The 12,419-nt window shown below is 38.9% G+C and overlaps 1 protein-coding gene across 6 annotated transcripts in view; it reads right to left on the reverse strand.

Moving 5' to 3' along the window:
* Positions 1 to 12,419, reverse strand: part of KIAA0825 (KIAA0825 ortholog) — a 255,727-nt gene that overhangs the window by 219,201 nt on the left and 24,107 nt on the right. For 2 of the 6 annotated variants that reach the window (XM_050716133.1, XM_035568048.2), the window contains exon 3: positions 926 to 1,098. The exons of the other annotated variants lie outside the window; for them this stretch is intronic. The gene's annotated coding sequence lies outside the window, so the exon portion shown is untranslated. The remainder of the gene's footprint in view (positions 1 to 925; positions 1,099 to 12,419) is intronic. 6 annotated transcript variants of the gene reach the window in all.

The following is a 12,419-nucleotide window of genomic DNA, read 5'->3' on the forward strand; positions in this document are numbered from 1 at the left end:
TAAACCAAATGCATCATGTAATACATCGAAGGAGGATCGGTCTTTGAACATAAGACTCAAAGTATCTTAACAGATGTTGCTGTAATTAAAGACACTGTAATTAAAAGTAGAAGTTAAAAAGCACTCTCCCAAATGCTGAAAAACTTCAGTCTGCCACTCTGGCAAAAAACAGTGGGCCAACCAAGTTGCTCAACAAATGCAAAAAGATTAAATAGTGCTTTATGAAATAGAGATAAAATGAATACTGAAAATAAAGTTGTTTACTTGTATATGATACTATTTATATTCAGACATGGTCACACAAATCCATTCCCTTTTCTCTTAAGAATTACTTCGGAGTTTATACAGAATGTGACACTAACTCTATTCAACACCTATAAATGAAACCCATCTTTTATTGAATTACTCTTCCAGAACAGTCAAAGACTGTTGTAAAATGTACTGTATAATAGATACATATAATGAAAAAACCCACGCATTTGAATGATTCAAAGTTTTCATAAAATAGCTGTGCAATCAAAATTTAATATTTGTTCTTTATTTTTTTCCTTTCATGGCAGCCAAACTAAGCTTGTGTTTCACAGAAAAATACCAGTACAGTTTACAGACCACTTACTGTTTAAAAAATTCATCATATGAAAAAAAATCACCTTGTAAACACGACAGCCTAGTTTTCACGTATGCATTTCTGTAAGGCTTCTAAGTCATACTTTCCCAGTTCACTTGTCAAAACAAGGTAATTATTTTTCTCAGTCTTGGTTTATGGGGAAAAAAGAAGCATTTGATTAACCAATTTCCAAATACTGTTTTACAAGGTCATCAGCAACTCCTTCATATAAAAATCTAAATATTTCTGTAATACAAGACTATCACAAGAAGAAGCAAAAAGCAAAGTAAAAATGTTGCAGAAGGAACGCGTAAGTACCTCGAGACATAAACTGATTCAGACCGAGCAGGGACTCCACTGTTCCTTGGGTGCCCTGGTGGGCACAGCTGAAGCAGACCACCACCTGCTCCACCGCTGGGGTTATCCCCTTCTGTCCCCCTCTCCTAGGGGAGTCGTGGCTGCTCCCTGACAGCCAGTATGGCAAAGCCCTCCTGAGATGGTGGAAAAGTGATTTTTGTTAAGAGAATAACCTGTGTCTTCACATTTTTATTATTTGTAATGTTACGGGGGGAAAAATTGTCTTTCATATTCCTAATTCTTTCAAAGTATTTTAGATTCAATAATGCACTGCTTCTGCAAATGTAATTAACTTAACAATAGCTCTTATGCTGCATAAATAGGATCATTCTATAGGTTCTGTATTAACTATTACAGGGAAATATTATGTGTTCCAAGGCAATCGATCTTACAGAACTGGATTCACATGTAGCTCACCTGTAAGAGCTACAGTTCTTTTTAAAATATATTAGAGGGCCACCAATCACCATTTAAATGACGTAACTGTCACTCTCATTTGGTAGCTACTCAGGAAAGGTAACCTATGTACAGTGCAGCTCAACAAGAAATAGCTTCAGGTCTTTTATTTTAACCCACCTCTAATTTTAAATTTAATACTTAAATATTTGTATTTTTAGTATGAACATGATTTAACTTCACTGTAACAATACGGCACCCCTAACAATCCTAACATTAACAGTTGAAAATTGACATGGAAATTTGAAGGAATTTCTGGCTAAACAGCCGTTCGCTCACCCTCCCCCCTCCCTCTCCGGGATGGGGGAGAGAAACGGGAAAGTGAAGTCTGTGAGTTGAGATAAAGACAGTTTATTAAGACAGGAAAAATAATAACAATAACAATAACAATAACAATAACAATAATAATAGTATTAATAGTAATAATGTGTACAAAATAAGTGATGCACAATGCAATTGCTCACCACCCGTTGACCAATGCCCAGCCTATCCCCGAGCAGCCGGCCCCCCACCCCGGCTAGCCACCCCTATATATTGTTCAGCATGACGTCAGATGGTATGGAATACCCCTTTGGCCAGTTTGGGTCAGCTGTCCTGGGTCTGTCCCCTCCCAGCTCCTGCTGCACCCCCAGCCTGCCCGCTGGCAGGACAGAGCGAGAAGCTGAAAAGTCCTTGGCTTGGTGTAAGCACTGCTCTACAACAATTAAAACATCAGCATGTTATCAGCGCTCTTCTCATTCTAATCCAAAACATAGCACCCTACCAGCTACTAGGAGGAAAATTAACTCTGTCCTAACTGAAACCAGGACAGTCCTTTAGGCCCTTTTGAGAAAAAAATAAAAATAGTACCTATGTATTGAAAAAAATCAGAGCAGAACTGAAGCACTAAGTGTAAAGGCAGACATGGTGTTTGGTCACACTCTGTTGATCCTCCAAGTAAACTTTAAACCTTTTTGTGTTTTCACAAGAAACCTTGAATACATTTATGCAACCTCTACTTAAACTAAGAGGTTTTAGGAAGTACACCATTTCACAAAACAAAGATCCGAAGAGAGACTAGCCCACTGCCTTTGAGCATCCAGCTGAGCCAATTGAACAGTGGGTCTTCAGAAAGAAGACAAAACCAACCATTAAGGTTTCAATAAAATCCAGAGGTAGGCTTCTCTACACACACTAGTGTGTATGAAATAATGTCAACCTTAGCACAATCTACTACTTAAGCACTGGCAGATATGTAATGGAACCAACTATTTATGGGCTGTCACACCAAGTATATGATGCATACTTTGACAAAAGGTCTTAATTCCCTGTATTGCTATGCTGGTAAGGCCAGAACATGACACAATATTTAACACATTTATTTAAGCAGACTGAAAATTAACAATCCTAATTAAATGAATTTCAAATAATTTTAACATAAGTAGTTTGACAAAGATAGAGAATTAAATACCAAGTTTGTGTTTAATAGTGGAAGGATAAGAAAAAGAAGTCTTCAATTTGGTTATGACAATTTACCTTTGTGGTTTACTATGGAAAAAATATTTTGATTATATCATAACTTCGGTTGTTTACCGCAACCAGCACTCATGTATAGACAAACCCCTTCAGTGGAAAGAAAAAAAAAGCAAACAAACAAAAAACAACAACAAAAACAACAACAACAACAAATTGGTAGGCTGCTATTGCTCTATTAAAAACAGTGATTTTTAAACCAAGATTTGTGTAAGCTGAATCTAATTATTCTACAACTCTGCCATTTGGTCTTTAAAAAGTCAGTCAAGAGTTAAACAAGAAATCAAGACCTGTCATGAATTTCATTCAGTTAATGTCCATCTATTATTTTAGCTCCTGTATAAGACACTTTTTTTCCAAGTAATTTAAATGCTATCCTTAGTATTTTTCAAGATACCTTTTAAATAACTAGTTATATTTTGAATTTAAGTAATAATTTACACATATAAAAGATTTAGAAACTACTACACAATACCCATACCCATTTAGCAATTTTTTTTTCAAAATATAATACCCTGAACTTCAGCACAAAATTCTTTGTCTAAATGCAACCTAAGCACCATGGTAATCAAACTTTCTGGACTGTTACTGACAATCTAAATATTTGAAAGCTTACTTTCATGTTACGTGATTTTACACCTAGTGATCTCATCCCACACATATCCAGGAAAATAAAATAAAATTATTACTGTTAACATTAATTTAAAAAGAGGATGTCAATGTACCAGTGATTTGTAAACGCAGACATTTCAAAGTGCAGCACTGTATACGCACAGAGCTAGCCAAATCTTTTTTTTTTTTTTTGATACTGCTTCTTATCTTACAGGTGATATCTTTTTATTGCTCTAACATCTCCGTGAAACTAGAGGGGATGAGAGAATTGACAAGATTTTTCATCACTGAGCTTATATTCCAAAGCATCATCTTAACAATGATTTCCCTTATCTGTATTTAGTTGCACAACTGTTCCCAGATGCTTTACTACACATAAGATGTCATCTGCAATCACACAGCAGGCAGAGATAGGGATGGCAGTGGCTTGAGATAATATTCATTGTGAAATTCCTACTGTTCCACCCTCTGCATCTCTGAATATTTAAAGTTTTTTGGAAACCACATAGGGTTTACACAAGAAATACATTCAAACATCGTAATTTCTAGAGCTCTCCTCTGATACAGTAAAAGCTTTTTACCCAACCTTCCATGGGAAAAATCCTTTCAAAAATTGTATCACTGTCTAAAACAAAGACTGCTAAAAGAAAGTAAAGAAATTAAAATTTCCTTCTATAAAATAACACAACCCTTTTTTGGTTCTGTTAACGGTCAGGTACAGAAGATCCCAATTTAAATTTTCCAATTGCCCATCATATTCACCCATTTCCCAGGCTTTCCTGAAACATACACAGCTTTTACAAAAATAATACCATCTAGTTCCAGAAAAAAAAAAATATATATATATATAGAATGCATACCAAAAATAGTCTTCATGAGGGTAGTATTTAAATAATATTTGGAATGCCACGAATAACTTTGACACAAGTTTTAGTAAAAACATTTTATAATGTTCCCCCTGAAGACATTTTATATTTAAATGTTAATTTTATATTCTTTAGTTATTACTCACCATACGTATAACACATTTTCCCCTGCATTCTTCAAAGAAATATTCTCAGTATCTATAATTAAATTTGCAACTATATCGGGCACGTTCTTCCTACAACTCTGCCCTTATAAAAGACAGCAAATTCCCCAAAAGTGGGAATAAGATATATTCCACTAAGTGGAACTGAAGAAACACAGTCCTCACTTTGGCTTGTATCTAAAGCAGTAATATTAGATTGCAGTTCTCCAATCTAATGCAGTTACACCAGCCATAAAATGATCATTACCGCCTAAAGCCTTGAAAACAGACTAGATATGTAGCTCTTGTAGAAATCTTCCTATTCTAAGAATCAGTTAATGTGCATTTCTGACAAATGTGGTATGCTGTTATTTGTGGGTTCTTCAACCTATGAAGCTTTGTGCTGTTTTCTAGAATTCTGTATGTGCAAGAATTTAAAACTAAGATCTATGAGTTCTCCTTACCACCTCACCTGCATTCTTTGGGATTCTCACAGCGAGTTGCTGAGAATACAAAGCAAAGGAATCAGCACTGCTTTCTTAGATTTCCTTCTACTCAGGACTGGTAAGAGATGCTCAAAGACATAGAGATAATCCTCATTTACATAAACTTAATCAAACACCAATGGTCAAAAGCAGTGGATTCAAAAGAGGAACATGCCATCTGGAGTTGCAAAGAAACTCCTGAGGAGTTATGTCAGAAAAAAGTGATAAAGCATAACATGATTTCATAACCTTCAGAAAAGAAGAAACGGCCATCTTCTGAGTAGCTCTTCAGTGGAATGGTCTTATAGCATCTCCCAGCTGGGTACCCCATAGCTGGAGTCCCACCGTGTACAATATTGAAGATTCAACTTCTATCAACAAGCTATCCATTAGTAAAGATAAAGAAGGCTGCAAGATGCCTCTCCTCATGTAATTCATTTTCATGACTGTAGTTCTAATATATGTAATAAGTTTAAAAATAAAGGAATAAACTTGGTGTAATGTTTTTTTCTTCAGAAATGGTTTAAGGCCTTTCCCAAAAAATTCAATAGTCCACTTTTCTGCTATTGCCATATGCACGGAGACGCAGCACAAAATCCTCCTGCCACTGTGATTAAAGCTGCATCAATCTCATTGTCAAATGCATATGCTTTATGAATGATGAGTGTTTCAAAAATTATTTTCAATTACAAAAATAATTACTGATCAGTAGACTAAAGTAATCACTAATGCGTAGACAAGGGATTCTTAGAAATCTAGGTACAAATACCTTCTATGTATGTTTTCTTATCATCCTTTTTTTTTTTTTTAATTAATGGTATTTGCCAAGAAAACACACAATAATTAGAATAACTTCAAACTAGTACATGGTATTTCATTTATTTTCCACACCTATTGCTCAGGATCATAATTACTGACTAAATTTTGCATGATAGTATGAGAAAATATCTGATACGAATAGTTTACCCAGAAACACTGAGTGGCATTGCAGTTTGTTTGCTTGTTTGTTTTTCCTGAAGGACAAAAAGGTAAGAAATCTCCTATATGTGAGACTAATGGTGCGTCTATTGCAGAATTGTATTTCCACCTATGGCAATACGAGATGCTATTTAGGGATAATATGTGAGCTTTCTCACTTTCTGTCATGTACAAAGAAAGAAAGAAGAGGTAATACTTCATAAAACCCCAAATCCCTCAGAACTATACTCTCAAATAAACCTGCTATAGCCTTTCAATCTTGCTTGTCATTAGTGTTTTAAAAGAAATGTACCTACAGAACTAACCTTTTAACACACTGGTAAAGAACCTAACATACCATTTTCAATTAAAAACCTTGCAAATACATACTAGATATTTCTAAACTTACCCCAGAAATCTTTTCTCCTCTTGTTTATTGGAAAATCCTTCATCCTGGCGCAATACTCTTTGAGGACAATGGTATTTAAAGCAAAGAAATTTCAAGACCTTTGAGGTCTTACAGTTCGGTAGATCAGATACAGAGTTGTTAGAATGTTAACAGGGAATAGCCTTCCAATGAAACTATTATATTTAAAAAGGACTACAAAAAAAGTCTGTGACTACGGCTTTTGAAAGGTAGGCTGCATTTCAGTCCCTTCACTCCTGGACATTCTATTTTCTTCCGTTACTTCTCAATTTAAAAGTTTAAAAGAGTTTGAAAAATGCCAATTTTATAAAAATGAAATACAGGAACACTCCATAGAGATGTCTCTTAGGTGGGTCCAAGTTTATAGAGATGATCTTAGGGGCTTGCTTGGCAGTAGGGATATCATGGATTATTTTTTTCCCAAAAACTATTATCAAAGCTTCTTAATAAATTCTACACACAATCATGCAAAAGGTTTTACTGACAACAGGACACGAGGTGTCCATTAACTGTCCTTGTTGTTTCTTTTTTTTGTCCTTCTTTCATTTCTTAAATCAAAACTTTGAATTAATTTTCGTTGACATGACGTGCAAAGGTTTCATGCCGTGCTGCTTAATGCTGAATATACAAGTAAGGGTAATGAATTCACAACTGCTTCCTATTCATCTATGATTTTCAGCTTCATAAAGCCATTAAGCTTCTCTTTCCCTTAAAAATAAATAAATAGATAAATAAAGTAATGACACTCTACTTTCTTTTATCGTTTACACACCGGAGTATGTATACTGTAACACACATGGTCTAGAATGTTAGGCATCTTCAAGCTTCCAAGATAAAGTCATTTTTGAAGGAAATGCATCTATTTGCTTTCCCCATGCTCAATATTTAGGATTATGCCATGGAAACACCAAGCTTCTTAGTCACTTTCTCATCCAAACCTTCAGAGCAGCCAATAAATTAAATCACATTTGTCTTAAAGATGCAATTCCCATCTTTGAATTCATAAGAAACCTATGCTGCTCTTACTTCAAGTAAGTCACCAAATTCACAATGAAGCCCAGGAGAGACACAGACAAAGTACTTTCAGCTGACAATATTTTGTTATGTACAAACTGTAAGAGGACAGTGGACAAAGCCAGACTAAATAATCATAAAGACATCTGTTTCACTTTTCTTTCAGAAAAAGGCTTTTCACTGTAGCATAAATGACAACAATGATATCTGACCTATAACGTCTTCCTCCTCACTGTCCGTAGCTCTTTCTTTCTTAGCACACATATATGTGGAATGCAGGTGAAAAAAGGCTATTTCCTGCTCCTTTTTTTTTTTTAATGTACTAAACTCTTTTCTATTTAATACATTAATTGCTTTCTCATCCTATCCTTCTTCTTCAACCTTTTTTGTGTTCCTGCTTTTCAGACTAGTTTCCAAAGAAAATTGAGCTTATGCAACCATTATGTCTGTGTATCTGTCTCTCTCACCATTGTCCCAGGCTCACCCTCTCACCAATCTCAGACAGGTTTTGCAAAGGTGTAGAAAAGCCTCAGAGAAAATTAAGTTCCTCTAAGTTTCAGGAACATAATTAAACAAATATAAAAGAAAATCACTGTAAACGACTCTGCTGAACTTACTCAGAATTTGTAACCAAATATAAGAGGCAAAACATTACAGTATTAAGCATTCCTCAGTAAAGATGCAGTTGTACTGTGATGCTGGAACACGTGGAAAGTGATGACCCTATGTCCTTAAATGCCAAGAAAAGGATGAGGTAGCTACTTCACAAAGATGTATGAAAAGCATCAGTCCTCCTAGAAGGAGCATAATATGATACACAGTGGGATCCTGACTCTAGCATTCGGTGACTACAGCTAACACATTCTGCGTAGATAACAGTGGTTTTGATTTGTGCTAGGTGGAGATTTTAGGAAGCAGGGGAAGTAAGAAAGTCTCCAGACACTTTTTGCAAAAAGTAACTGGATGGAGGTGTGAGTAAGAAATGAAGACATTGTGGCTTGTACTTACGGTGAAAGCATCTGCTAGCCAGGGACTGCAGGGACATCTAGATAAAGCACCTGGAAACTACCTTACCAAAAAAAATGAGGACACAGGTCTAAAAGGCTCGCTGCTGTCCAACTGCAGGAAAATAAATGCATTGTCCTGGGACAACTGAATTGCGCATAGGACGCTTTTTTTTTTTTTTTTTTGGCAGATGAATCACTTCTGGAGTTTTAAAAAGAAAATACCCCAACAGAAGCAGAAAATGCAACCTGATGGAGATTCTGAGCCACTCTGGCACCATTTACACAAAGTATGTTAGAAATGGTTTTCAGCACCGATGTCTATCTAAACTCTGCCACACCCAGAAGAGCTTGACTGACCACTCTCTTTTTAGTACCAAGGGAAACAATGAGAGGCCATCTGCAGTCCTTTGACTTGTTTGGATGCATGAGTAACCTGAGCTGTAAGTTCTGTGTTAACAAACTGTACTCCAAAGCAATATGGATGACCAGTGGAGCTGGGGACACCTCAGCACAGTCAAGACAGTGCTTTGAAACAATCATGAAAGACATTTCCTGCCATCAAACCCCTCTGGAAAATGTCAGCTAGTGGATTCAGAATGGTCAGGTGACAGAAGGGATGTGGACCATGCCAGAGCAAAATCCCAAGGCGGGATTTCAGGACACAGAGTATTATTAAATCCAGAGGTTCATCTTTGTCAGGTAGTTTTGAAACCTCACCCACAATAAGAACCTAAGTGTATGCCACACTATATACTAGTCAGAAAGGTGGTCCTCCATTGAACCATAGAATCACAGAATGATTGAGGTTGGAAAGGACCTGTGGATGTCATCTGGCCCAATTTCCCTGCTCAGGCAGGGCCACCTTGAGATGGTTGCCCAGAAAAAAATTATGTCACCTTCTTCTCCATCTGTGTTTCTGATCAAGGTCTCAGAAGTTACTTTGCAGATTGCATGTTCCATGAGAAGTTATTCAGAAACAGATGGAGAGAAAGGAAAAAATAACAACAAAATTCAAGAAAACTATATGAAGATATGTGCAGATTCCTCTTGAAAATAATGAGAAAACAAAGTACCAAAACTGCATAAAACATGAAACTCTCATGCCTATGACGTGGTTGAGAACAGTTTCACTGCTTCAGATAACTGAGAAGAAATGAAACACTGCCAGGTGCACAATGGCCTAAATACGAATACATATAGTATGAGAGGGAAGAGATAATGCCTTTAATAATGCTATTTGCAAAGTATTGCCCCCCAAGTCTCTCCCACAAGAATTCTGCCACTTTCATCAGATGATCAAAAATTAAAGCTGGTTTGCTTAATAAAAATGGTGTTGAGTAAAGAATGACTACCTTAGTCATCACTGATGCTGGACGACAAACAATAAATAACACAAAAAAAATAGAAAGGGTCATCTGATTAAGGACAACACATTCTTCCTTACAGAAAATCCCACACAAGCTTGGATAAATTATCAGAATCAAAACTTGTAGTTCTATGACAAAAGTTGCTACTCATTTTCCATGTGCTGAAAATGAAACAATCATGCTACATTTCTAAAGCTTGCCAAATGACTTGGCATGCAGATAAGTTCTTAAGAATAACAGAAGAGTTAGATTGCACTATTTGTTAGTTTAGCTCATGAATAGTTTGTTACCAAAACAGACCAGTATTTTTTTAATTTTGACTTCAAAAGATGGTTATTAAATACACTGTTTATACCTCAGCTTAGACGTATCTTTCAAAATAAGTTTTCCAAGGAGACCCCACAACCTCCCTGGGCAGCCTGTCCCAGTGCTCCGTCACCCTCACTGGGAAGAAGTTCTTTCACGTGTTGGTGCAGAACTTCCTGTGGCCAGAACTTCCTGTGGCCAGAACTTCCATCTTGTGGCCATTGCCCCTTGTCCTGTCCCACAAACCACTGAAAAGAGGTTGGCCAAATCCCTCCGTCTCCCACACTTCAGGTATTTATAAACATAAATAAGATCCTCCCTCAGTCTTCTTTTCTCCAGGCTGAACAGACCCAGGTCTCTCAGCCTTTCCTCATAGGGCAGATGCTTCAGGCCCCGTGTCATCTTTGTGGCCCTCCGCTGGCCTCTTTCCAGGAGATCCCTGTCTTCTTTGTACCGGGGAGCCCAGAACTGGACACAGTACTGGTGAGGCCTGACCAGGGCAGAGTAAAGGGGCAGGATCACCTCCCTTGACCTGCTGGCCACGCTCCTTTTTATGCACGCCAGGATCCCATTGGCCTTCTTGGCCACCATGACACACTGCTGGCTCACGGTCAACCTGTCATCCACCAGGACCCCCAGGTCCTTCTCCGCAGAGCTCCCCTCCAGCAGGTCATCCCCCAGCCTGTACTGATACATCCGGTTGTTCCTTCCCAGGAGCAGGACTCTACACTTACTCTTGTTAAACCTCATTTGGTTTCTTACTGCACAGCCCTCCAGCCTGTCCAGGTCTCACTGAATGGCAGCACAGCCTTCTGGCATGTGGGCCACTCCTCCCAGCTTTGTATCATCGGCGTACTTGCTGAGGGTGGACACTATTCCCTCATCAAAGTCGTCAATGAAGATGTTGAACACGACCGGACCCAGCACCGGCCCCTGGGGAACACTGCTAGTCACAGGTCTCCAGCTGGACTCTGCGCTGCCGATCACCACCCTCTGAGCTCGGCCAGTCAGCCAATTCCCAACCCACCTTACTGTCCACAAATCTATCCCTCACTTTCACAGCTTGGTTAGCAGGATGTCGTGGGAGGCAGTATCAAAAGCCTTGCTGAAGTCAAGGTAGATGACATCCACTGTTCTTCCCCCATGTACCCAGCTGGTGATGCCATCATAGAAGGCTATGAGGTTGGTCGAGCATGATTTCCCCTTGGTGAATCTGTGCTGACTACCCCTCATGACCTTCTTCTCTTCCTATTGCTTGCAGATGGCATCCAGAACAAGCCAACACCTTTCCAGGGACAGAGGTGATACTGACCGGCCTGTAGTTTCCCAGATCCTCCTTCTTGCCCTTTTTGAAAACTGGATTGACACTGGCTATCCTCCAGTCGTCAGGCACCTCTCCTGTTCTCCAAGACTTGTCAAAGATGTTAAGAGAGTGGTTCGGCGATCACCTCTGCCAGCTCTCTCAGCACATGTGGATGCATCCCATCAGGACCCATGGATTTGTGTGCGTTGATCCCACTCAGATGCTCTCGAACCACTCCCTCCTCAACCAGAGGGGAGCCCTCCATTTCCCAGACTCTCTCTCCTCCCTCCATGGTCCAGGAGTCCCGAGGAGGAGTCTCTGAAGCAAAGACCAAAGCAAAGAAGGCAGTCGGTATGTCCCCCTTCTCAGCATCCCCCGTTACTATGACACCCCCCTTGTTCAGCAGGGGACCCACATTATCCCTAGCCTTCCTTTTACTGCTTACATACTTAAAGAAACCCTTCTTATTATCCTTTATCTCCTTTGCCAGTTTCATCTCCAGGTGGGCTTTAGCCTTCCTCATCTCATCCCTGCAAGCCTTGACAACACTCCTATACTCCTCCCAAGGGGACAGGCCTTTTTTCTACATTTCGTAGACATTCTTTTTCCTTTTGATCTTGTCGATGAGGTTCTTGCTTATCCATGCAGGTCTCCTGCCCCCCTTCCCCGACTTCCTACTCTTAGGGATGCACCGATCCTGAGCTTGGAAAAAGTGCTGTTTAAATGTTGCCCAGCTCTCACAAGCACCCTTACCTTATAGCAAACTAGACCATGAGATACCCGCAAGTAAGTCCCAAAGAGGTCAAAGTTGGCTCTCCGAAAGTCCAGGGTAGCAATCCTACTTTTTGCCTTACTTCTTCTACCAAGTTCTGTCTTGAACTCCACCACCTCATGATTGCTGCATCCAAAGCTGCCCCCATCCTTCATATCCCTAACAAGTCCATCCCTGTTGGTAAGAACAAGGTCCAGAAGCACCCCCTTCCTCATCAGCTCTTCCACC

This window comes from Cygnus atratus, chromosome Z, assembly GCF_013377495.2.
Source record: "Cygnus atratus isolate AKBS03 ecotype Queensland, Australia chromosome Z, CAtr_DNAZoo_HiC_assembly, whole genome shotgun sequence".
Classification (NCBI taxonomy): Eukaryota; Metazoa; Chordata; class Aves; order Anseriformes; family Anatidae; genus Cygnus; species Cygnus atratus.